This window comes from Glycine soja, chromosome 2, assembly GCF_004193775.1.
Source record: "Glycine soja cultivar W05 chromosome 2, ASM419377v2, whole genome shotgun sequence".
Classification (NCBI taxonomy): Eukaryota; Viridiplantae; Streptophyta; class Magnoliopsida; order Fabales; family Fabaceae; genus Glycine; species Glycine soja.
Genome location: NC_041003.1, coordinates 35,708,246 through 35,735,259, shown reverse-complemented (window position 1 = coordinate 35,735,259; position 27,014 = coordinate 35,708,246). Strand labels below are relative to the sequence as shown.

At 42.5% G+C, this 27,014-nt stretch overlaps 1 non-coding gene across 1 annotated transcript; it reads right to left on the bottom strand.

Moving 5' to 3' along the window:
• Positions 1-8,560: 8,560 nt before the first annotated feature.
• On the bottom strand, positions 8,561-8,667 carry LOC114404572. The gene has a single exon (XR_003665038.1). It is a non-coding gene; the product is annotated as a small nucleolar RNA R71 (small nucleolar RNA).
• Positions 8,668-27,014: the final 18,347 nt, after the last annotated feature.

Sequence of the window (27,014 nt, the reverse complement as noted above, 5' to 3'; positions counted from 1 at the left end):
GAAGCTTTGATACCACTTGTTAGACAAGTGGCCTCAGATATCTTAAGAAGGGGGGGGGGGGTTGAATTAAGATATTACAAACTATTTCCACAATTAAAATTCTATCAAGTTATAAATTCCCTTAATAATGAACTTCTTAAATATTGATTCAAATAGAACAATTTGAATATGAATATAAAACAATAATAAATAAAGGAGTTTAAGGGAAGAGAAAGTGCAAACACAGATTTATACTGGTTCGGCCACACCCTTGTGCCTACGTCCAGTCCCCAAGCAACCCCGCTTGAGAGTTCCACTATCTTGTAAATTCCTTTTACAAGTTCTAAACACACAAGGACAATCCTTCCTTTGTGTTTAGAATTCTTTTACAACAAGAGACCCTCGGTCTCTTAATCCCTTAGTGAATTAGAAAGAGAAGAAGAATGAATCTCTCTTGAAAGAGATAGATTTTACAATCTGAGCACTCAAATGATTCCTTAATGAATTGCAATTGAATTGGCCAAGGAATTCTTAAGAGGATAAAACGATTTTTCTTTTTGAGAGAATAAACACTTGTTGTTCTGAAAAACTCTTAGCAAATTCGTGTCTCAAGTCACATATATATAGGCCTTTGATGGCCATTCAAGAACCAAATGAAAAATTGTGACTGTTGAGAATATTTTCTGAAAATCTCCTCTGGTAATCGATTACAGTATGTGTGTAATTGATTACAAGCTTTAAAATTTGAATTAAAACGTTCAATAACTGCTGGTAATCGATTACCATATATGTGTAATCAATTACACAGTGCAAATTTTGAATTCAAATTTTAATAGCTGTTGTAAATCATTTTTGGCCACTGGCAATCGATTACATCCTCTGGTAATCAATTACCAGAGAGTAAATCTCTTGAAAAAGAACTTTTTAACTTAAATTTCTTGGCCAAACCTTTTGCTACTTCAATTATGAATTCCCTTCCTATTTAATATACCCTTCCTAAGACTCTAGAGACTATCTTGACCATCCATCTTGAATATCTTTAATTTCTTTGTCTTGAATAAAGCTTTGAAAAACATGTGATCCTTTGGCATCATCAAAACATTCAGCTTGATCCTTTGTCTACAGCCCCAATCAAACAATCAAAGCATGGATTCACAAACAAATTGTCTCATGAAATTTGCAAAGAACATGACAACCAGAGCACCAAAATACCACAATGGAAAGCCGAAATTTGAAGGGAGATGGTACTAACTTGTAGGAGATTAAAGAAAATGCGAAAAATGAAAGCAAAAGTGCACAATGGAGGCTTGGGGCTGCTGCCAAGGATGACTCCTATAAGCTTGTTGGTGGTTTTGAGTTTTGGGGAAGAAATGGGTGAAAATGGCTTCACCCCCCCTTTTTTTAAAAACTTCCATCAGTTACGCTTGCCCAGGCGAGCGAATTTAATTTTTTTTTGCAAAAAAAAAATCTTTTTGCAGGATTGTGTTTATTCATTGTTATGTATATATTTTTTTTCTAAAATCCTATAGTGGCATATAAACTCAGGTGAATTCAGGATATAATTCAAGAAAACAAACAAGTATAAAGCAAGAATTTAAAAGAGCAAAATTAGAGATACTAGGCTACCTCCTAGGAGCGCTTCTTTAACGTCTTTAGCAAGACATGGGATGATGATCAATGGATCATGGACCTAGCACTTGTCCGTACCTGCCCCTAAGCTTAGACAAAGGAAGTGGCATCATGCAACAAATGTGAAACAATACTACAAGATGCTTGCATTACCCTTCACTTACCCTTAGTGCTTATCTCAAATTGGTGTGGTGTTGAGCATCACTCAAAATGACTCTTCATTCATCCTCCAATTTGCAGGATCCCGGATGACAAGATGCAAATGCATGCATGTTTATGATTAAACGTTAAATTCAACAATTAAACAAGTGTTATCGTGTTCAATTTTAATTAAACGTTTGCTGAACCCCGTTGATCGAGCCAAATGGCTCCGGATTCATTGGGCAAGATCAAGAGTGTATGTTCTTAAGGACAATAAGAAGTAAAAGACACAACACAGGAGGTTAAGATGCAAATCATTAACCCATTTATTAATGCTGCAATTATGGTTTACAAAAGATTTTAAGACTTGGAGATCCCAATGAGTCCTTGGGGAACAATCATGTGTTGAGTCTTCTAGCTGCCCTAAGCGTTATGCGTAATATCGCTTGATGATATCAGAGTTCATAGGTGAAGGCAATTTTTCATCATCCATGCTTGCAAGCAACAATGCTCCTCCCTAAAAATCCTTCTTCACAACAAAAGGTCCTTCATAATTCGGAGCCCACTTCCCTCTATAGTCCTTTTGAGCATGTGATACTTTCTTTAAGACAAGATCTCCCTCGTTGAACTTGCACAAGCGCACCTTCTTGTCAAAAACATTTTTCACTCGGCTTTGATATAGTCGTCCATGGCTCATGGTGGCTAACCTCTTACCCTCTATAAGATTTAACCGATCAAAGCAAACTTGGGCCCATTTTGATTCTTCCAACCCCGATTCGGCTAGAATTCTCAAAGAACGAACTTCCACCTCAAATGGGAGCACAACCTCTATCCCGTACACCAAAGAGAAAGGGATTGCCCTAGTTGATGTGTGCACCGAGGTTCGATAACCATGCAACGCAAAGGGGAGCATCTCGTGCCAATCCTTGTATGACACAGTCATCTTCTGAACTATTTTCTTGATATTCTTATTAGCAGCCTCAACTGCCCCATTCATCTTGGGCTTGTAAGGCATAGAATTGTGGTGTTGGATCTTCAAATCCTCACACATTTCCTTCATCATCTTGCTGTTTAGATTGGTGGCATTATTAGTGATAATCTTCCTGGGCAACCCATACCAGTAGATTATCTCCTTTTGGATGAACCTAATCACCACACTCCTAGTAACACTAGCGTACGAAGCTGCTTCGACCCATTTGGTGAAATAGTCAATGGCGACTAAGATGAAGCGATGTCCATTTGAAGCCATGGGCTCAATAGCTCCGATCACGTCTAATCCCCATATAGAGAATGACCAAGGTGCTGCCAAAGACGTTCAAAGGTATGGGCGGAGCATTGACATTATCAACAAAGGCTTGACACTTGTGGCATTTCCTCACATGGATGCAACAATCGTTCTCCATAGTGAGCCAATAATACCCCGCCCTCAGAATCTTCCGGGCCATGGCATGCCCATTGGCATGCGTTCCAAAGGATCCCTCATGTACCTCTACCAGCATTTGCTCAGCCTTCATGGCATCCACACATTGATGCAACACCATGTCATGGTTCTTCTTGTATAGGATATTTTCGCTCAGGAAGAAGTCGGCTGCCAACCTTCACAACATTCTTTTGTCATTGTCAGAGACATCTTGTGGGTATTCCTTGTCTTCGATGTATCGTTTGATATCAAAGTACCAAGGTTTACCATCCCGCTCTTCTTCTATGAAGCAACAATGAGCAGGCTTGCCACGACATCTGAATTCGATGTATGGAAAATCCTCGTGAAGGGTTAGTTGGAACATGGACGCTAGAGTGGCAAGGGCATTGGCCATCTGATTCTCCTCTCTAGGAATGTGATGAAAGGATATGTCATCAAAGAACTCTATCAACTTCCTAATGTAGGCCTAGTAGGGCACTAACTTATGATCCCTGGTCTCCCATTCCCTTCTCAACGGGTGGATTACCGAGGCTGAGTCTCCATATACCTTAAGTAACTTGACCTTGAAGTCAATTGCCACTTGGATCCCAAGGGCGCAACTCAGCTATGTTTTTTGTGCAGTCAAAACCCAACCGTGCCGTGAAAGGTATATATTGTTCGTCGGGGGAAACCAAAACCACCCCAACTCCATGGCCTAGTGCATTAGACATGCTATCAAACCACACAATCCATTTGTCCCTATCTTCATCCTCTACTTCCTCCTCAAACAACGTCATGATGTCCTCATCAGGGAATTTTGGATGCATAGGCTGGTAGTCGCTGATGGGCTGTTGAGCTAGGTAATCTGCCAAGGCACTCCCTTTTATCGCCTTTTGAGTGACATAAACAATGTCAAATTTTGACAGTAGAACCTGCCATCGAGCAATCCATCCAGTAAGAGCAGGTTTTTCAAAGATGTACTTGACTGGATCCATTTTGGACACCAACCAAGTGGTGTAGTTTAGCACGTACTACCTTAGACGGTGAGCTGCCCACACCAGGGCACAACATGTCCTTTCGAGCAAATAGTAGTTCATTTCACATGTCGTGAACTTCTTGCTTAAGTAATAGATGGCTCGTTCCCTTTTTTCGGACTCGTCATGTTGCCCCAACACAAACCCCATTTGTAGAAGCAAAGCTTCATGGTGAATCAAAGGTGATTCAAAGGTGTTTTGATGATAACAATGATGAAAACAAAAGATGATGACAAAGGTGATGACAAAAAGCTCAAAGATCAATCAAAGAACAACTCAAGTAAATCAAGAACAATTCAAGAGTTCAAGATAAGAATCAAGAAGAATTCAAGACTCAAGAAGAAAGTTTAAGAATCAAGAATCAAGATTAAAGGTTCAAGATCTCAAGAATCAAGATCAAGATTCAAGAATCAAGAAAAGGCTTAATCAAGATAAGTACGAAAAGTTTTTCTCAAAAATTGAGTAGCACATGATTTTTCTCAAAACATGTTTACCAAAGAGTTTTTACTCTCTGGTAATCGATTACCAGATTGTTGTAATCGATTACCAGTAGCAAAATGGATTTGAAAAAGTTTTCAAATGAATTTACAACGTTCCAATTGATTTCAAAAAGCTGTAATCGATTACAATGTTTTGGTAATCAATTACCAGTGCCTTTAAACGTTGAAATTCAAATTCAAATGTGAAGAGTCACATCCTTTCACATAAAAACTTTGTGTAATCGATTTCACTTATTTGGTAATCGATTACCAGTGATTGTTTCTGAATAAATAAAAAGATGTAACTCTTCAAAAGGTTTTTGACTTTTTCAAATTGGTTTGAAGTTTTTCTAAAAGTTATAACTCTTCTAAATGGTCCTCTTGGCCAGACATGAAGAGTCTATAAATGCAAGGCTTTGATTTGCTTTTCAATACACTTTTACACTTATTCAATCAATCTTTTACAAGCCTTGAATCTCTTTGAACTTCTTCTTCTTCTTTGTGCCAAAAGCTTTCTAAAGTTTTCTAGTTTTCTAAACCTTGAAAACTTGTGCTATTCATCTTTTCATCTCTTCTCCCTTTGCCAAAAATAATTCGCCAAGGACTAACCGCCTGAATTCTTTTTGTGTCTCTCTTCTCCCTTTTCCAAAAGAACAAAGGACTAACCGCCTGAATTCTTTTGTGTCTCCCTTCTCCCTTGTCAAAGAATTCAATAAGACACAGTCTGAGAATTCTTTTGATTCTTCCCATTCCCTAATACAAAAGTGTTCAAAGGACTAACCGCCTGAGAATTCTTTTGTATCCCCATTCACAAAGTATCAAAGGTTTAACAGCCTGAGATCTTTGTCTTAACACATTGGACGGTACATCCTTTGTGGTACAAGTAGAGGGTACATCTACTTGGGTTTGACTGAGAACAAGAGAGGGTACATCTCTTGTGGATCAGTTCTAGTGGAGGGTACATCCACTAGGTTCAAAGAGAACAAGGGAGGGTACATCCCTTGTGGATCTTTGCTTGTAAAAGGAATTTTACAAGGTTGAAAGAGATCTCAAGGACTGCAGGTCGCTTGGGGACTGGATGTAGGCACGGGTTGTTGCCGAACCAGTATAAAAACTCTTGTGTGTTTGTCTCCTTCTTCCCTACACTTTTACTTTCCGCTGTGCATTTAATTTCCGCTTTTACTTTCTGTTAAGATTCTCTTCTACTCCTCATTCTCTTAACAATTTAGTAAAAGCCTTCAAAAGAGTAATTTTTAATTAGTAAAGGGTTAGGAATAATTAATTCAACCCCCCTTTCTTAATTATTATGAGGCCACTCGATCCAACACCATTGACTCATCCAACACAGTCATATACAAGATAAGGGGTCTTCTAGGCACTAATGGCACAAGCATAGGAGGATTCATGAGGCACCGCTTAATCTTTTTGAATGCCAGTTGACAGTCGTCGTCCCATTGGACAGACTGGTTCTTACGCATAAAATCGAGCAACTTTCCAGATTTGACCCCGAATGTGCACTTTGCGGGATTCAACCTTAATCGGTATTTACGCAGCCTTTTGAGCAACTTTCGTAAGTTGACAAGGTGTTCCTCCTCGGTCTTTGACTTAGCGATCATGTCATCCACATAGACCTCAATCTCTTGGTGCATCATGTCTTGGAATAACGCTACCATAGCCCGCTGGTAAGTTTCCCCAGCATTTGAGCCCAAAGGACATCACTTTGTAGCAGAAAGTTCCCCATAGGGTGACAAAGGTCGTCTTCTCCATGTCCTCTAGTGCCATCTTTATTTGATTATAGCCTGAGAACCCATCCATGAAAGAAAATAGGGCAAAATTGGCAGTGTTATCTATGAGGATATCGGTGTGCGGCAAAGGAAAGTTATCCTTTGGACTGGCTCGGTTCAGATCCCAATAGTCCACGCACATTCGTACCTTTCCATCCTTTTTAGGGACTGGCACGATATTGGCGACCCATTCCGGGTATCGAGAAATGGACAACAAGCCAACATTGAATTGCTTTTTCACCTCTTCTATTATCTTTAGGGACATCTCGGGCTTCATCCTCCTCTGCTTTTGCTTTACCGGGGAACACTCGGGATTTAGAGGTAATCTATGTTGTACGATGTCGGAACTCAAACTAGGCATATCTTGGTAGGACCAAGCAAAGATGTCTTGGTAGTCTCGCAACAGAGCCATTAATTCATCTCAAACGTTCGCGGACATGTCAGTTCCAACCTTGACCTTCTTTCTTTCTTTGCCAACACCAAATTTTACGACTTTCGTTTCCTCTTGGTGTGGCTTCACTTCCCTGTCTTCTTGCTTGACCATTCTTTTCAACTATGGAGGAAGCCCCTAATCCTCATCTTCCCTTTCCTCAACTTGATTTATTAGTTTCTCAAAATCAACATCCGGGTCCTCGGTATCACTACTCACACAGGACTCATTGTTGCATAGGTATCAAATCATTTAATCGTAACAAAAAATAAATATGTAAAAGAATGAAAATAGATGAAAGTGCAAGATTGAAATCATCAAAATGAATAAGGTTTGTGTATTTAATTTTGTGGGAACAAAAGACATGCCTAAACAGGAAGCAAACCCTAAACCCTAGTCCTAGCAATAGGGTTGGAACTAACGAATTACATTGAATTTTCCACGGAAATCCCAGGTTGCTTAACGACTCGCCAATTCCCCAATTCAAACTGTGGAGGACACGACCGCATCCAATTTGATTGACCTTGAGGGGTTTCATCGTTTATCACGGCAACCCGTCCCTCGCACATCCATCCCACACTAACGAAGATTTCATCAATGTGACAAAAGGGAATTCTTCCCACTTGTAGCCCTTGCGGCTGACCTGCACTTCTCTCCCTCCTTTCTAGGGCAATCCTCCTCATGTTGGCACGCGTAGGCTCATATCCTAGTGTTAGTCAGTTAATACGACTAACTTTTGTGTAAAAAATTGTTGTAAATTGTATACAACTCCTCCCATTTATGGTTCTTTTTGTAATATTGTAATTGCTTCTTGTTAATATAGGTAACAATACTCAATATACCAATTTTGTGCATTTAATGATCCTTCCATCTCAATTTCAGGTGAAATAGGCAAGATTGGTGAAGTGTAGAATTGTCAACTCGCTAAGCCAATTCATCCGCTGAGTGAGCAATCCGCTAAGCGCGACCACTGTTGGCTGAGCACAGAGAAGAATTGGGAAGAAGGATGAGCTGTACAGACTCACTGAGCGAGTGTCAACTTGCTAAGCACACCACCTGCAATCCTCTACGTTGAGCGAGAAGACTGACGTTAAGCCAAAAGCCACTTATGCACACTAAGCGAGCCATCTTGCGCTAAGCATGTGACCACCAGCAAGATTGCCTATTTAAAGCTGAAATCTCGAATTTAGTGGGAGAAGTGAGCTTTTTAGAGAGTTAGCTTTTGGTTTTGGATGTGGAGAGACTGAGAGATAGTTGAGCTTGACGAGGAAGCCATCTTACGAAGCTTTGGATGAGATTTTGAGTGATTGTAAGGTTTCTAGAGGTGGAGGAGACATCCCCACTACTTGTACTTCTTCAGTCTTTCATTCTCGCTTTCCATTGTTGTAGAAGAAGCTTCCCTGTTATGGAGAGTGATGTGCCATTATTTTCTCCTATTTCTTAACCCTTTTTGCACCCTTTTAAGTATTGATTAGTCTTAATTGTCAAATAAATTAGGCAATTTTATTATTTGGGCCCATTCAGCTAATTTGATGTTTAAAATCTAATTTCAGGAATTAATGAAGCATTGGGCCTGAATCCAGAATTGGGCTTGGGCTTAAATCCAGAATTGGGCTTGGACTTGAAGAGGGATGACCTCAAGAGAGTATTTTTAGAAAAAAAATTTCCCTGCTTCCAGGACCATGACCATCAGAAAGGATATTTCAGGCGTTAGACAACTCAGTGGAGAAAGCTTATATGAATACTGGGAGAAATTTAAGAAACTATGTGCCAGTTGCCCTCACCACCAGATTTTTGAGTAGCTTCTCCTCCAATATTTTTATGAAGGACTCAATAACAGGGAGAGAAGTATGATAGATGTTGCCAGTGGTGGAGCCCTTGGAGACATGACCCTTGCTGAAGCCAGAAATTTAATTAAGAAGATGGCTTCAAACTCCCAACAATTTAGTACTAGAAGTGATGCTATTGTCATTAGAAGAGTGCATGAAGTAGCCACGAATTAATGTTCATCAGCCGAGATTAAGAAGCTTGAAGGTAAACTAGATGCCTTGGTTAACCTAGTAACCCAACTGGCCATGAATCAAAAATCTGAACCTGTCGCCAGACTCTGTCGTTTATGCTCCTCTGCCGACCACCACACAGACCTTTGCCCTTCTGTGCAACAATTTGAAGCAATTGAACAGCCTGAAGCTTATGCTGCAAACATCTACAATAGACCTCCTCAATCTCAGCAGCAAAATCAGCCACAACAGAACAGAACAATTATGACCTCTCCAGCAACAGGTACAATCTCGGGTGGAGGAATCATCCCAACCTTAGATGGTCGAATCCTTCACCACAGCAACAACAACAACAACAACCTTATTTTCAGAATCCTAATGGCCCAAGCATACCATACGTTCCTCCACCAATCCAATAGCAACAACAGCAACAGCCCTAGAAACAACAAACAGTTGAGGCTTCTTCGCAACCTTCCCTTGAAGAACTTGTGAGGCAAATGACTATGCAAAACATGCAGTTTCAACAAGAGACCAGAGCCTCCATTTAGAGCTTAACTAATCAGATAGGACAATTGGCTACACAGGTAAATCAATAACAGTCCCAGAATTCTAATAGATTACCTTCTCAATCTGTCCAGAATCCCAAAAATGTGAGTGCCATTACATTGAGGTCGGGAAAACAATGTTAAGGACCTCAACCAACAACATCTTCTTCATCCGCAAATGAACCTGCCCAACTTCACTCTACTCCTGAAAAAGATGATGACAAAAATTGAAAGAGTAAGTTACCTAACAATTTATATGCAGGTGAACCTTCCCCTGGTAATTCTGATTTACAGAAGTAGCATATCCTTCTTCCAGTCCCTCCAAGAGCAATTTCCAACAAAAAAATGGAAGAGGCAGAGAAGGAAATCTTGGAAACATTTAGAAAAGTAGAGGTAAACATACCTCTGCTGGATGCAATAAAGCAAACTCTAAGATATGCTAAATTCTTGAAGGAGCTATGCACTAATAAGCGGAAGCTTAAAGGAAGTGAAAGAATTAGTATGGGCATAAATGTCTCCGCATTGATTGGTAAATTTGTTCCCCAAATTCCTGAAAAATGTAAAGATCCAGGTACATTCAGCCTACCTTGTATTATAGGGAACAATAAGTTTGACAATGCCATGCTAGATTTAGGAGCTTCTGTTAGTGTGATGCCTCTGTCTATTTTTAATTCTCTATCTCTTGGTCCCTTACAGTCAACTGATGTGGTAATTCATTTAGCTAATAGATGTGTTGCCTATCTTGCTGGTTTCATAGAGGATGTCTTAGTTAGAGTTGGTGAACTGATTTTCCCTGTTGATTTTTATATTTTGAATATGGGGGAGGGATTTTCTAAAGGATCAGTTCCCATAATTCTAGGCAGACCTTTTATGAAAACTGCTAGAACTAAGATAGATGTATATGCATGCACACTGTCATACCCTAATTTCGTCCGGGGACCTTTGCTTGGTGACATGCGACCTTTCTTTGGTCCTTGTGAGGTGCTTGGCACCCATCATTAGGCAATTTGTGAAATTCCAAGACATGCCGGAAAACCAAAAAAATATTGATGCACAATCCGTAAGTTTCCGTGACACACCGGAAATCAAATGGAAGCATCGTTGCATAATTAAGTGAAGTTCCGTAACATTCCGTAAGTCAAAAAGGGGATGATTATGTAATCCGCAAGGTTCCGTAACATTACGGAAAGAAAACAAGTATCGTTACGAAATTCGTAAGTTTCCGTAACTTTACGAAAAAAGAATCACAAAAAAAAAAACAGTAGAGGGGGTGTACTTAGTAAAATGGGGGTGCAAACAGTAATTTTCAAATCTGGGCCCTTCTAGAGGTTTCTGGGCAATTTCTTGCTTAAGGTTGAAGTAACGCTAGATGGCCACCACACCCCCCGTTTTGTTGAAAAATGGGATTCCGGGGCTTCCGGGACACCCGTAATGCTTCCGTAAAATTCCCATAACTCTAAATAAGCATAATTAACTTAATACGGGTGAGACGGAAGAGAAAAAAAGAAGAAAATCAAGTCCTATATGCTTCCGTAAGGCTTCCGTAACTTTTCCGTAAATTATGAAAGAAGGGGGGTGAACTTATCAAAATTGGGGGGGTGCAAATAGCAATTTCGAAATTTTGAATTGGGCCTTCCAGAACGTTTTTTGGAGCTGGGTTGCTTCTGGTCGCCTGGGCGAGCTAAGGTCGCCTGGGCGAGCTGGGCGGCAACCTCATCCCCCTTTTTCCTATAAATAGGCTAAAGGGGGCTGTTCTAAGGATCCCGGAGCCCCCTGGCTATGTATTTCAGCTGTTTTGGGTGAAAAAAATTGTTTCCGTGAAGAAAATCCAAGCCGAGGTGCTTCCGTAACGCTTCCGAGATGTTTCCGTAAGCAAATCCGTGAAGGTTTTCGTGCTTTCTTCATCGTTCTTCATCCGTTCTTCGTTCTTCAACGGGTAAGTTTTCGAATCCGAGACTTTTAATTCATTTCTTGTTTTTTTAAGCTTTCCTCTTTATTTCGTTCATTTTCGATTTCTTTTCTTCCGTCTTTAACGCGCTTTTACCGTTTATTTAAGCCGTTTTCTCACCTAATAAATGATAAAATGAATTTCAACCGATCATTTGTGTTGTAATCTCATTTAATCACTTTTAAAATGAAATCTAACCGATCGTTCACGCTATAACCTCGGTTAAACCAAAAAGAGTAAAATAATAATAAAATAATCAAAATATCTTGAAAAATAATAATAAAATAATCAAAATATCTTTGAATAAAATAAATTAAAAAAAGTCAATCGGACGTTTTTCTTTGGAAGTTTCCTTGAATGAATTGATTAATAACCAAAGTGAAACTAAGACTAAAATAGACTCACAAATCAAGTTTTGTCCGAAAATCACTAAAAACCGTTTTAAGGTCCAACGCCTTAAACGGTCCTCTTTGCTTTTATCGGTTAACATGGACCGTTCAAAAGCATAAAATCAACATGTAACTTTACCGCTTTTGCAAGAACTACGTAGGTCTGATTTCCTCATCGCAATTGAGGATACGTAGGAGCAAAAGCCCCGCTTTTGTCGACCACCCCAAGAGATCGTTAATGGTCCAAATGCCTTAACGTTTCTCTCCTTTCAAAAAACAAGAGATCGTTAATGGTCCAACGCCTTAACGTTTCTCTCCTTTCAAAATCAAAAGACCGTTTAATGGTCCAACACCTTAAATGACCTTTTGTTCAATAAAAACATATTTTACAAAAAAGACAAAAATAACTTAACCAAACACTTTGTTCCAAAAGAACTACGTAGGTCTGATTTTCTCATCCCAAATTGAGGAATACGTAGGAGCAAAGGGAAACACCCTTGTCGACCACAAAAAGAGAAAATATAAAAAGGGTATAAAGGATATAAGGACATAAAAGGGAACGTAAAAATCAAAGTCATGTTTGCACATTCGATTAAAGGCTGCCGTCCCTTGGGGCGGACGTGTGGGGTGCTAATACCTTCCCCGTGCGTAAATACAACTCCCGAACCTTTTCACTAAAAAGTTCGTAGATCGCGTCTTTTCCGGTTTTTCCGACGTTTTCCTCAAATAAACGTTGGTGGCGACTCCGCGCGTATTCCTTTCGTGGAACACGCATCCCGCGAGTCACGCGTCGCCCTCCCGCCGAAGGGTAGGTTGCGACAGTTGGCGACTCCACTGGGGAATGTTTTTAGAGAGTTAGGCCATTTTAATCTTGTGCAATGTTTTATCATGACTTTCTCCTTTGTTGGTTTCCCTTTATTTGTCTTATGTTCTTGTGTATATAAAATTTTTTGTTGCTTTTAGTGTGTTTTAGAATGTATGCATGAGGTAAATATTTATTCATTTGATGCACACAAACACTAACACTATTTGCACACACTGTGAGTGAAAAAGGGCCCTATACCCGGGTTCATGGGAACATAAGGAGTGGAGGTAAATCTGTGGTCATGCTAGGTCTCCGACTTGCTTGATTACAGTGAACCCTCATCTAGAGCTTTTTTCTTTGAAAACTTATTGTTGCTAATAGTCCCTACTGCTGCAATATGTTTTTCGAAGAGAATGATACCTCTAGAAACTATCAAAAGAGATATGACTACCTTGGGGGTTATTACTAAAAGCCTAGTTAGCTCTCTCCCTTATAGGTCCCTTAAATAGGGGCACGGAGCAAACACGCTGCGTGCCATTTTTCACACTTCCATGCATAAGTGTCATATACCCTTTTACTTATATTCAGTGAGTATTGTCATACTATGTACATTCCCGTGTTGCGCCTTTCGCATATGCATCGCACATGGGTTCTGTCTTGATCCCCTCTATAAACAAACCAACGAAGGGTTCGTGTCACCGTTTTAAATACATACGTTGGGGCACTTTGCTACCCCTAGACGTTGTATCTAAGAAGGAGATAGTTTCTCGGGCTCCCGTATTCGTAAATTGCATCTGTGTCATATGCATTTCTTCATGCATTCATCCATTCCACCCATGATAGATGTCAGAGTTTTGATTCGCACTAGATTTTATTTCACTTTAGTAAAACATGGGATCAAGTCAAAAGCCTTCGCTTAAAAAGAGGTTCTATCAAGTCAAAATCAAGAGCTTAGAGGTCACTAGTTTAGGAGAGTTGGGGCAATTAATGGGTCAACTTCAACGGTAAGCCTTCCGCAAAGCCTATGGTAAGATTTGGGACCTAGCTAGGGTAGAAGTCTCCATGGAACCGATTGCATCCATTTCCCAGTATTATGACCAGCCCCTAAGGTGCTTCACATTTGAGGACTTCCAGCTAGTGCCGACTGTGAAAGAGTTGGAAGAAATCCTGGGATGCCAACTGGGAGGAAGGAAGCCATATCTTTTCTTTGGGTTCTATCCCTCCACGACAAGAGTTGCCAAGGTAGTGAAAATCTCAGCACAAGAGTTAGAACGTCCAAAGCAAAACAGAAATGGAGTAGTCGGAGTACCAAGGAAGTGTTTGGAGGAAAGGGCAAAGGCCTTGGAAAATCAAGGCGAATGGGCTTTCTTTTATTGACATCTTGGCGTTTTTTATCTTTGGAGTTGTCCTCTTTCCGAATATGGAAGGGTTAGTGGACCTAGCAGCGATTGACGCTTTCCTCGCCTTTCATCATGGCAAGGAAAGCCCGGTCGTCGCCATTTTGGCCATGTATGACACGTTCGACCGGGGATGTGAAAAGAGCAGCGCAAGAATTGTTTGTTGTGCACTGGCTCTCTATGTGTGGTTAGTTTCACACCTTTTTCTCCAAGAAGGTAGGCCCGTCTATCCGCTACAAGGTCACCGCTCGTGCGTCGAAAAAGGAAAGGCGAATGTGCACCAATTCTTGGCTAGCATGGAGGGGCGTCTGTTAAATGGTTCCCTCGCTAGAAGGAAGGAAGAATCAGGATTCTATCTTCATGCGAAGGATGTCCAAATGTTCCCTTGATGGAACAAGGGGTTGTATTAATCCCGTCCTCGCCATAAGACAGCTTGGCTACCCCATGAGAGGAGTGCCATCAGACGAAAGCATCACGCCTTTCATCGCACGGGGTTTCGGTGACCACAACGCGGGGGTACTCCAAGGAGTTCGCAAGGCATGGGATGCGGCGTGAAGAAAGGACAGAGAGCTTAGGGGAAGCAGTAATGGGATCATCGGCGGCTATCATAAGTGGCTGAGAGTCCGAACACAAGGATTGGATTGGCTCCCAAATCTAAAGACTGTGAGAGACGATGAGGTTAAAGCTTCGGAAGAAAGTGATGAGGTACAAGCCCTAAAGGCAGAGCTTGAAAGAGCCTGGGTAGTCGAAGAGAAGTTCAAGTCCATAGCCATCAAAGTCTGAAAAGAGTATGATGAACTAAGGGATGTCAATATGGCCACCGATGAAGCCTTGGAATGAGAAACCAAGAAGGCCCGAAAGGAAGAACACGTGCCAGCAAAGTTTTGAGGGGCTTTATAGGGCAGCAATAGTAAGCTCAAGCTCCGAAGAGGTGAAAGGAATCATCATGGGTCAAAGGCATGATCTGGAAGGACGAGCTAAAGGCTTGCCTTAGGTCGAAAAGAAATTTGTCCCAACAGTTAAGCGAGACTGAAGGGAATATGTGGGCCATCATCGATGAGTGCAAAGAGAAGCTAAATCTAGCGGCGACTCAAGAGCAAAGGCTAGAGGATGAGTACGCCAAGATATCAGCAGAAAGCGAAGCAAGGGAAAGGGTAATTGATTCATTGCACCAAGAGGCAACAATGTGGACGGACCGATTTGCTCTTACTTTGAACAGGAGTCAAGAACTTCCCCCATTACTAGCCAAGGCCAAAGCAGTGGCGGACACCTACTCCGCCCCCGAGGAGATCCACGGACTTCTCAGCTATTGTCAGCATATGATAGACTTAATGGACCATATGATTAGAAACCGCTAGGAAGTTTGTATTGTCGCTCAGATCTTGACTAGTTATAACTTTTTGAATAAAATGAGTTTATCCCACGTTTTTACTCCAAAAATCAGTGCGAATCAAGTCACTCCCGCATTTTATCTCTAGCATGCATTGTATGTTGGTCTCGTCCTTTGTCACGGGAAGCCGGAAGGTCCATATCACCTTCTTAATTGTACATATGGGGCACTGCGCCCCCAAATGCACAAGTAAGAAGAGATAATTTGCCGGGCTCTCGTGTCCGTAAAATGCATTCATATCATGCATCGCATAAGCATCTCTTCATAACATCATAATGAACATATCGTTCCTGCATTTGTCCGTTATCATATTCCAGCCTCACATTTTGCATGAGTCATGGCATCATCATGCATATGCGTTCAACAAACTTTTTGATCTGCAAAATTGCATACCATTTGTTTTCATGTTTGCTCATCTTGCGTTTTCCTCTACAAAACAAAAACAAAAAAGGGGGAAGCGTGAAACTTCACACTACATTCTTAGTTTCATGTGTTAGCCACCACGAGCCAACCATGTTGGGATCATAAACCCGTTTCACTTAAAAACAAAATAATTGAACATGGTACCTAATGCATGGTTAACTAGGAAATGGTGTTTCTTCGGGCATCTCAATTTCATAATTACATTTTTCGTGCATAAGCTTAAAGTATGCCCGAGTCATTCATCCCTATGAGATGTTGTTGAAGTATTGGCGATCAGAATTGCCATTCCTTGGATTATAGGGTTGAACCAAGCTCATGCTTTTACAAAAAGGTTCATCAAGTCAAGTTGAAATATGGAAGTAACCGTCCTGCAAAATTGGGGCAAAAGACGAATTGAGTCACATCACTGCTTCATCTACTGCCAAACATATTTAGGATTGTTGATGTCCTTGTTACTTCCAGTTTCACCTTGACAAAGATGTCATGGACCATGTTGAAAATCTAAATTGATTCAACCCCATATCCTGCGTAAAAATTCGCAATACTTCGACTGTACATCATTCGCATGCATCCATGCTTTTCATTGGTTGCATTGCTCATTGCATTCTTTCCTTGAAAAATAAAATAAAATAAAATAAAATGAACTTATCAAAAAGAAAAAAACATGCTTTATGGCGTCCTCACCGAACTTGTGCTAGAGCTAGAGTAATGGGTGAAGTAGAGGAGATACAAGAGAAGATGAAGGCCGACATGGAGGCCATTAAAGAGAAAATGGCCACAATGATGGAGGCCATGATGAGCGTGAAGAAGATAATGGAAGCCAATGCGGTTGCAATTGCCGCTACCAGCGTTGTTGCTAAGGTGAACCCGACGTCCCCATCCGGCCTCAAGCAAATGAATCATCCAACCTCAAATATGGTAGGCAAAGATTTGGGAAGTACGGATGACCCCATGATGTGCAAATTCAAAACAAGCACGCCTTCCCGCCATATGGTTTGCCTCCCAAACTATACACCACCCAATGTGGTGTACATTCCCAATGAGGATGTCAATAACTCCACTCCCATACTCATTAAGAGCCAACAACCTCAATCTGATCATGCACATGTCTCTCGACCCATGGAGGAGACACATGAAATTCCCCACCACGATCTAGCCAACTTCGAGCCTTGCCTCGGATATGCTGCTGAAGGGCAAGCAGTTGGTGGTATACCCCTGCAAAACACTTTGGAGGGCCCTCAGTATCACCCACAACTGCACCTCTTGCATTCCACAGCGGTTAAAAACCCTCATGACTATGGCAGGAATGGGAAAGTTGGATCATCTAAAGGAAAGGCTCAGGGCCATTGAAGGAGGTGAAGATTATGCCTTTGCTAACCTAGAAAAGTTGTCCCTAATACCCAAACATGGTCATTCCCAAGTTCAAGGTGCTGGACTTTGACAAGTACAAGGGGACTACTTGTCTCAAGAACCATCTAAAGATGTATTGTCAGAAGATGGGGGAATACGCAAAAGATGAGGAATTGCTGATACATTCCTTCCAAGAAAGTCTTACTGGGGTAGCTGTTACCTGGTACACTAACTTGGAACCTTCCCGAGTCCATTCTTGGAAGGACCTAATGGTTGCCTGTGTTAGGCAGTATCAGTACAATTTTGATATGGTTCTGAATAGGATGCAACTACAGAACATGTGCAAAAAGGGGGACGGATCTTTCAAAGAACACGCCCAAAAGGTGGAGGGATCTGGCGGCCCAGGTGGTACCCCCAATAATGGAAAGGGAGACGATAATCGTGATGGTAGACACATTATCGGTACTCCACTATGAAAAGATGGTGGGCTGCGCACCCTCAAAGCTTTGCAGATTTGGTCTTCGCCAGTGAAAGGATCGATGTGGGTCTGAAAAAAAGGCAAATTTGATCATCCTACTAGGACGACTGAGAAAACTGGGGCAAATAAAGAGGGTGAGGATAAGGGAGAAACCCATGCTGTGACTGCCATTCCTGTACGACCAAGTTTCCCACCAACCCAACAATATCTTTACTCAGCCAATAACAAACCTTCTCCTTACCCACCACCCAGGTATCCACAAAGGCCATCCCTAAATCTACCACAAAGTCTGTCTACCGCACTTCCAATGACGAAGACCACCTTTAGCACAAACCAAAAAAAAAACCAACAAAAAGGAATTTTGCAGCAAAAAGCCTGTAGGGTTCACCCCAAATTCCGTTGTCATATGCTAAACTTGATCCCATATCCACTCAATAATTCAATGGTAGCCATAACCCTAGCCAAGGTTCATCAACCTCCACTTTTCTGAGGATACGACTCGAACGCAACGTGTGCTTATCGTGGAGGAGCCCTGGGGCATTCCATTGAGCATTTTATGACCCCGAAGCATAAAGTGTGAAGTCTAATTAATACGGGCTGGCTGAAATTTGAGGAGAATTGCGTGTAAATCCTGACATTGACAAGAAATGCCACACATGGGGCAATTTTGAAAGCTGTTGTTAGGTGTCCCTAATGACTCATCAGGGTTTCCAAGTTTATGCCATTATTGTAAACCACAGCTACAATGTTAAATGAAATGGATAAAGTTGATATCTTTGTCCCTCATCCTCTCACAAACGCATGTTTGCTTATTCAACTTTCACCGGAATGTGGGTGTAAGCCATTGGTCTGTTTGCTCAAGCAACCTGCGCTCCTGAGTGTTGACTTCCAAGACCGTTCAATCAGAGATTACTCATCTTGCACGTTGGTGGGGGTGCCGTAAAACAACGAGCAAAGTTCAAAACAAATAAGTTTCAAAATAAAAAATAAAAAGGCATTTGATTGACTGTGTTTTCAAGTAAAAATATAGACGTTCATGTGACCTCATTTTGTTTTTTTAGAGAGAAGTGAGTTATCAAGAATAGGATGTGGGATAAATGGCCTTAGTTACCTTAAGAAAAGGGGGGGTTGAATTAAGATGCAAAGACTATTCCCCAATTGAACTATCAATCTCTCTTTTCGGATTAACAATGCACACAGGGATAACCCTTCCCTTGTGTTCAGGAATCCTCTACAACAAGAGACCCACGGTCTCTTAATCCCTTTTCAGAAATAAGAAGAAGAGAAGAAGAGGTCTCTCGTAAAAGAGGTAGATTGTAAAATGAAGATCAATCAAAAATTCCTTATTGAATAAGCAAGTGGTTGACCAAGGAATCTTTTTGAGAGGATAAGACATTTCAGTTCAGAAAAACTCTTGATCTTTCGAGAGGATAAAACTGTTTGGGCAATGAAAACTCTCTTTAAAACATTTGAATGGCCATTCATAAAACATTTGAATAGATATGTCTCTTGGAAATTATTTTCTGAAAATCCCCTCTGGTAATCAATTACAAGACTTATGTAATCGATTACAGGTTTTAAAAATTTGAATTAAAACATTTTCAAACTGCTAGTAATCGATTACCAGAGAGCAAATCTCAATTTGAAAGGATAGAATTCCTTGGTCAAACCTTTTGCTTCTTCAATTTGGAAACTTCTTCCTAAGATTCTAGAGATCAACTTGATCATATATCTTGATTTTCTTGGATTCTTGTCTTGAATAAAACTTGGAAGCACTTGATCCTTTGGCATCATCAAAACATCAAAACATCTTGCTTCTACATAGGAGTCATTTGACTTAATCCATCAACTAAAAAAAAAATCCTTCAACTATTTCTCGTCCTTGGAAAATTCTTTTTTGCAAGAATCAACTGTTTCTTTCATTCTTCCTCACTACGAGGTCGTGAAAACAAGACAACAATTGGTACCTCTAAGCCCTACACTGGGGCAATGAAAGGCACCATGCGAAAACTTCAAGCGAACCTAGGAGCAGATTAGAAGTTCTCACCCAATAGGTTCCCTCCTACAAGGTCATGACGAAAGGCAACGATTGATACCTCAAAGCCTTACACTGGGGCAATGAGGGGCACCGTGCATGAGCCTCAAGTGAACATAGGGGCCGATCAAAAGTTCTCACCCATCGATGTTTTTAACAAAAAAAGGGGACAAACCCTAGGATTTCAATGGATTGATCAAAAATCAAACGACTCCATTGCCGTTGCTCCAAAATGGTCAAGTGGCTAAATCAAACAGAACACATACTCTGAGGGAGTTCCCGGAGAGATTTGCAAAAGATAGGATGAGGTTGCATGAATTATCACCTCTTTCAAAAGGACAGTCAATCTGTGTTTTCCAAAAAAAATCAAATCAAAATCAAAATCACAAAATAGGGAAAGAATGTCATTTCCATTACATTGCATTGTTTCATATGAAGTCCGCATTTACCAAATTTCATGACAAAGGTTGCATGCATCTGCATCCCCAAAAATTATGTTAACTGCATAGATTTCCTACATCTAATGTCCAAATCTTGTGGATTTGGGATGACCGGCCCTCTCGATGAGTTGATCTCTTGCTTTCTCATAAGGGTGGACCCTTGGGTACTTGTACCTATCACCTTTAGAGGACTACACGTCCTCGCCTTGAGAGGACTACATGTCCTCGCCATCAGAGGACTACATGTCCTCGCCATCAGAGGACTTCATGTCCTCGCCATCAGAGGGCTGCACGCCCTCACCTCCAGAGGACTACCTGTCCTCGCCTTGAGAGGGCTACACGCCCTCACCTTGGGTACTAGTTACCCTCACCAGTGAGAGGACTACACGTCCTCGCCATCAGAGGGCTGCACGCCCTCACCTTCAGAGGACTACACGTCCTCGCCTTGAGAGGGCTACACGCCCTCACCTTGGGTACTAGTTACCCTCACCATCAGAGGACTTCATGTCCTCGCCATCAGAGGGCTGCACGCCCTCACCTCCAGAGGACTACCTGTCCTCGCCTTGAGAGGGCTACACGCCCTCACCTTGGGTACTAGTTACCCTCACCAGTGAGAGGACTACATGTCCTCGCCATCATAGGACTTCATGTCCTCGCCATCAGAGGGCTACACGCCCTCACCTTGGGTACTAGTTACCCTCACCGTTGAGAGGACTACATGTCCTCGCCATCAGAGGGCTGCACGGCCTCACCTCCAGAGGACTACCTGTCCTCGCCTTGAGAGGGCTACACGCCCTCACCTTGGGTACTAGTTACCCTCACCATTGAGAGGACTACACGTCCTCGCCATCAGAGGGCTGCACGCCCTCACCTTCAGAGGACTACACGTCCTTGCCTTGAGAGGGCTGCACGCCCTCACCTTCAGAGGACTACACGTCCTCGCCTTGAGAGGGCTACACGCCCGCACCTTGGGTACTAGTTACCCTCACCGTTGAAAGGACTACACGTCCTCGCCTTGAGAGGACTACATGTCCTCACCTTCGGAGGGCTACATGTCCTCGCCATCAGAGGAGTTCATGTCCTCGCCATCAGAGGCCTACACGCCCTCACCTTGGGTACTAGTTACCCTCACCGTTAAGAGGACTACACGTCCTCGCCTTGAGAGGACTACATGTCCTCACCTTCAGAGGGCTACATGTCCTCGCCTTGAGAGGACTGCACGTCCTCGCCATCAGAGGGCTGCACGCCCTCACCTTCAGAGGACTACACGTCCTTGCCTTGAGAGGGCTGCACGCCCTCACCTTCAGAGGACTACACGTCCTCGCCTTGAGAGGGCTACACGCCCGCACCTTGGGTACTAGTTACCCTCACCGTTGAGAGGACTACACGTCCTCGCCTGGAGAAGACTACACGTCCTCACCATCAGAGGGCTGCACGCCCTCACCTCTAGAGGACTACATGTCCTCTCCTTGAGAGGGCTACACGCCCTCACCTTGGGTACTAGTTACCCTCACCGTTGAGGGGACTACACGTCCTCGCCTCCAGAGGACTACATGTCCTTGCCTTGAGAGGGCTACACGCCCTCACCTTGGGTACTAGTTACCCTCACCTTTAGAGGACTACATGTCCTCACCTTCGTAGGGCTACACGCCCTCACCTTTAGAGGACCACACGTCCTCACATTCAGAGGGCTACACGCCCTCGCCATCAGAGGACTGCATGTCCTCACCTTCGTAGGGCTACACGCCCTCACCTTTAGAGGACTACACGTCCTCGCCAACAGAGGGCTACATGCCTTCACCTTTAGAGGACTACACGTCCTCTCCAACAGAGGGCTGCACGCCCTCACCTTGAGAGGACTACACGCCCTCACCTCCAGAGGACTATACATCCTCGCCTTGAGAGGGTTGCACGCCCTCACCTTTAGAGGGCTACGTGTCCTCATTTTCAGTGTGCTCCACATCCGCACCTTAAGAGAATTTAAGGTCCTCTATCCTTAAATGCTTAACCAAGACTTGCACTCCCGGTTAAGGGACAAGTAGTTTCCTTTTAACGGTTCCTGGGCCACCCCCTGATATTGGAGGATGGCCAACTGTGCGAGCACAACCAGAGAGGGAGGCTATCACACAACTACTATGCATACTGGGGCAAGATTTCACCCGTGCCGCTGCAAAGAGAAGAGTGCGGACCATGCGCACCAACATGACCACTCTTACACAGATATAGATGACATTGCTACTTAGCAACATTCTGCCCAGCGACCGCAATGCCAATCTCCCCCTGCGGAAGTATCAGTTGGTCTGTGCCGTCCCGACATGGGTAAGTATGCATGTAGTTCAACTGATTTCTGATACCATCTATTGTTTGCAGGGATCGCACCCACAAGACACCCAGTGGACCCGGAAAAGTCCAACAGGGCCCTGGGGTTTCCAGCTCTGGTTACGGGCCTCTATCAGTCCTACAGGGTGCCCGTACCCCCCCGGCAAGGTTATGTCATCATAGAGTACCTGTAACCTCCAGCAAGGGCATTAGGCCCCCTACTGATCGAGCTTTCATCAAGAAGTACTGCGTCCCTAGGCAGGCGCAGGGCGAAACACCACAGCAGCATTGGGATGGCCGGTAGCGGGCAATAGACACACCGCCACCACCTCTAGAGTTCACCTCAGCTCATCCGCAAAAAGGTTAGAGCGTTGCCTACGACACATGGCCGACCAGCAGGCTACCAAGTCCAAAGCCAAAGGTAAGCAAAGTACTAGGTCAGTGACTGACAAGTCATAACGCGTCCAGCTCAAGACGTTAAAGAAGCGCTACTAGGAGGCAACCTAGTACCTTTTGAATTTATGCTTGTTATTTGATCACTTTTTATAGTAGGACGCACCTAGTTGCTCATGATCCTGGGAATTTAAATAAATCAAGCACAAGCTCGAAAGGTAGTCATACCTCACAAAATATATATATGTATGTTTAGGTAGAAAGATACCTTAGATATGCATGTATGTAACAAAAATACTTCACAAAATATATATATGTATGTTTAGGTAGAAAGATACCTTAGATATGCATGTATGTAAACAAAAAAAATACTTCACAAAATATATATATGTATGTTTAGGTAGAAAGATACCTCAGATATGCATGTATGTAAACAAAAAAATAGTTCACAAAATATATATATGTATGTTTAGGTAGAAAGATACCTCAGATATGCATGTATGTAAACAAAAAAATAGTTCACAAAATATATATATGTATGTTTAGGTAGAAAGATACCTCAGATATGCATGTATGTAAACAAAAAAATAGTTCACAAAATATATATATGTATGTTTAGGTAGAAAGATACCTTGGATATGCATGTATATAGCAAAGATACCTCACAAAAATATACACATGTTTAGGTAGCAAAATACCTCATGAAAAAAAAAAAAAAAAACAAACAAGAAAAAGAAATAAACATAAAAAAAAAGACAAAAAAAGAGAAAATAAGTTGTCTAGCTAAAAACCGACATGCTTTTGAAAAGAGATGATTTCCAACTCTTCTTCGAAAAAAAATTCATTGATCATAACCGATTTTTGAAGAGAAAAAACGTGTCTACACCTGAAGGGTGAATGCTGTGAAATTTCCCCGGACGCCCGAAATGGACCCGGATGAATGCACAAATTGATAAAAGAACATATTTTGGAAACATTGGGTTGACTAAAATAGAGGAAATGAATCCTGAGCCCTAGCATCACATGACCATAAAAATTTGACACTTGAGTGTCCGCATAGGTGCATGCATGACCAGTTTTGCATAAAGTTTCCAAATCATCATTTTTGCATTTGTGTCATGGAAATAATGTGGGGCACCCCTTTTATCCTTGAGCCAAACCAAACCCCGACATGTATCATGTCTAGCCATTCTACAAACCTTGATCCAAAATCATGACTCACTATAATCCTTACCCTCGGAAGCAAAAAAGGAAAGAAGGAAAATTTCCAATCAAAGAGAAAGCAAAAAGAAAAGAAAGGAAATTCCCAATCAAAGAGTGGAAGAAAGCAAAAAGAAAGGAAAGGAAATTCCCAATCAAAGAGAGGGAGAAAGAAAAAAGAAAAGAAAGAAAAGTCCCAACCAAAGAATGGGAGAAAGTAAAGAAAAAAAAAAAAAAAGAAAGCTCCTGGTCAAAGAAACCAGAAGAAATGTGCAGAGAGGTCTTTAGACCGGACAATATCTGAACAATACAGAATTGTCACCAAATGAACAAAAAAGGGAAGGAAAGGAGACCACGACCTAAAGTGGTCTTCTCCCTTTGATTACCAACCAAAATCCCGTGCGCTAGCGACTTTTTTTCTCGCCCCGCACTAAACAAAAAAAAAACAGAAAAAGAAAAAGCCAGAAAAATCAAAAGTCAAAAACACACAAAAGCCGAAAAAAACTCCCCAAAAGAACCCATTCCCAAGGGAAGCCCTATTGATCCATGATCGCGCATGTAATTTTTGATTTGATAGGAAATAATTTGCAAAGTCAAGTCATGACATATCTATGGTTCGGAATTAGGATGAAACACTTACCTGTGCGAGATTGATACACTTTGAGTGATTTTCTTCTATTTTGTCGAACCCAGTGTTTCCTCTAAATGTTCATTTAGAAACGAAATGCTAACATCCAAAATCTCATTTATGGTTATGGGGGATTTCATCAGCAGACTCTCCTTCCCCGGTAAACGCATTGTTTTCCACTCAAAAAAGCGTATGCTGCTCTAATCAGTTGGAATATTTATCTCTTTACTAAGGCATGTTTGCATTTTAGCGAAGAAAACACCGAGACTTTTTCAAGTCTCACAAGTTATCCAGAACTACGTAGGTCTGAGTTCCTCATTGGAGGATACGTAGGAGCAAGAGCCTCGCTTTTGTCGACCACACCGCCTTTTGTCGCCATGACTCAAGAGCTGGTAGCCCGCGGAGACACCTTACGGTTATCCGCACCTCGTCATTCAGTGACCCCAAGTGTGATTCACGAGCAGAGACCAATATGGTCATCTGCGCCCTTTCCGGAGATGTCAGCATTTTCCGATGGAGACTTTTCAAGTCTCACAAGTTATCCAGAACTACGTAGGTCTGAATTCCTCATTGGAGGATACGTAGGAGCAAGAGCCTTGCTTTTGTCGGCCACCCCATAATCTTTGTCATACTGACCCTGAGGTCATGTGAATTGCACCCTTGTATCATCCAGAGGCGGCAGGCCCGATGATACGCGGAGATACCTTACGGTTATCCGCACCCTTTTTGTCATCCAGAGGCGGCGGGCCCGATGACAAGCAGAGACCAAGTTTGGTCATTCTGCACCCTTGTATCATCCAGAGGCGGCGGGCCCGATGATATGCGGAGATACCTTACGGTTATTCGCACCCTTTTGTCATCCAGAGGCGGCGGGCCCGATGACAAGCAGAGACCAAGTTTGGTCATTCTGCACCCTTGTATCATCCAGAGGCGGCGGGCCCGATGATACGCGGAGATACCTTACGGTTATCCGCACCCTTTTGTCATCCAGAGGCGGCGGGCCCGATGATACGCGGAGATACCTTACGGTTATTCGCACCCTTTTGTCATCCAGAGGCGGCGGGCCCGATGACAAGCAGAGACCAAGTTTGGTCATTCTGCACCCTTGTATCATCCAGAGGCGGCGGGCCCGATGACAAGCAGAGACCAAGTTTGGTCATTCTGCACCCTTGTATCATCCAGAGGCGGCGGGCCCGATGATACGCGGAGATACCTTACGGTTATCCGTACCCTTTTGTCATCCAGAGGCGGCGGGCCCGATGACAAGCAGAGACCAAGTTTGGTCATTCTGCACCCTTGTATCATCCAGAGGCGGCGGGCCCGATGATACGCGGAGATACCTTACGGTTATTCGCACCCTTTTGTCATCCAGAGGCGGCGGGCCCGATGACAAGCAGAGACCAAGTTTGGTCATTCTGCACCCTTGTGTCATCCAGAGGCGGCGGGCCCGATGATACGCGGAAATACCCGAGTGGTTATCCGTATAAACATTCTTTTGCTATCTGTAAGACAGAACGCTTGATAGCATGCAGAGACTGACATAGTCTTCTGCACCTTTTGTTCCTCCGGGAACAACAAGTCATTTACATGCGGAAATTTCATGGTCACCCGCGACTCTCGTCAACCGAGAGGAGCAAAATTAGTGTCATACACTGATTTTCGTCCGGGGACCTTTGCTTGATGACATGCGACCATTCTTTGGTCCTTGTGAGGTGCTTGGCATCCATCATTAGGCAATTTGTGAAATTCTAGGAACGACAAGTCATGGTCACCCGCGACTCTCGTCAACCGAGAGGAGCGAAATTAGTGTCATACACTGATTTTCGTCCGGGGACCTTTGCTTGATGACATGCGACCATTCTTTGGTCCTTGTGAGGTACTTGGCACCCATCATTAGGCAATTTGTGATATTCTGGGAACAACAAGTCATTTGCATGTGGAGATTTTATGGTCACCAGCGACTCTCGTCAAATCGAGAGGAACGAAATTAGTGTCTTATCTTTACTTTCCTTTTATCTCCAATAAAAGACAAGTAAAGAGGGGCAACTGTCATACCCTAATTTCGTCCGGGGACCTTTGCTTGGTGACATGCGACCTTTCTTTGGTCCTTGTGAGGTGCTTGGCACCCATCATTAGGCAATTTGTGAAATTCCAAGACATGCCGGAAAACCAAAAAAATATTGATGCACAATCCGTAAGTTTCCGTGACACACCGGAAATCAAATGGAAGCATCGTTGCATAATTAAGTGAAGTTCCGTAACATTCCGTAAGTCAAAAAGGGGATGATTATGTAATCCGCAAGGTTCCGTAACATTACGGAAAGAAAACAAGTATCGTTACGAAATTCGTAAGTTTCCGTAACTTTACGAAAAAAGAATCACAAAAAAAAAAAAAAGCA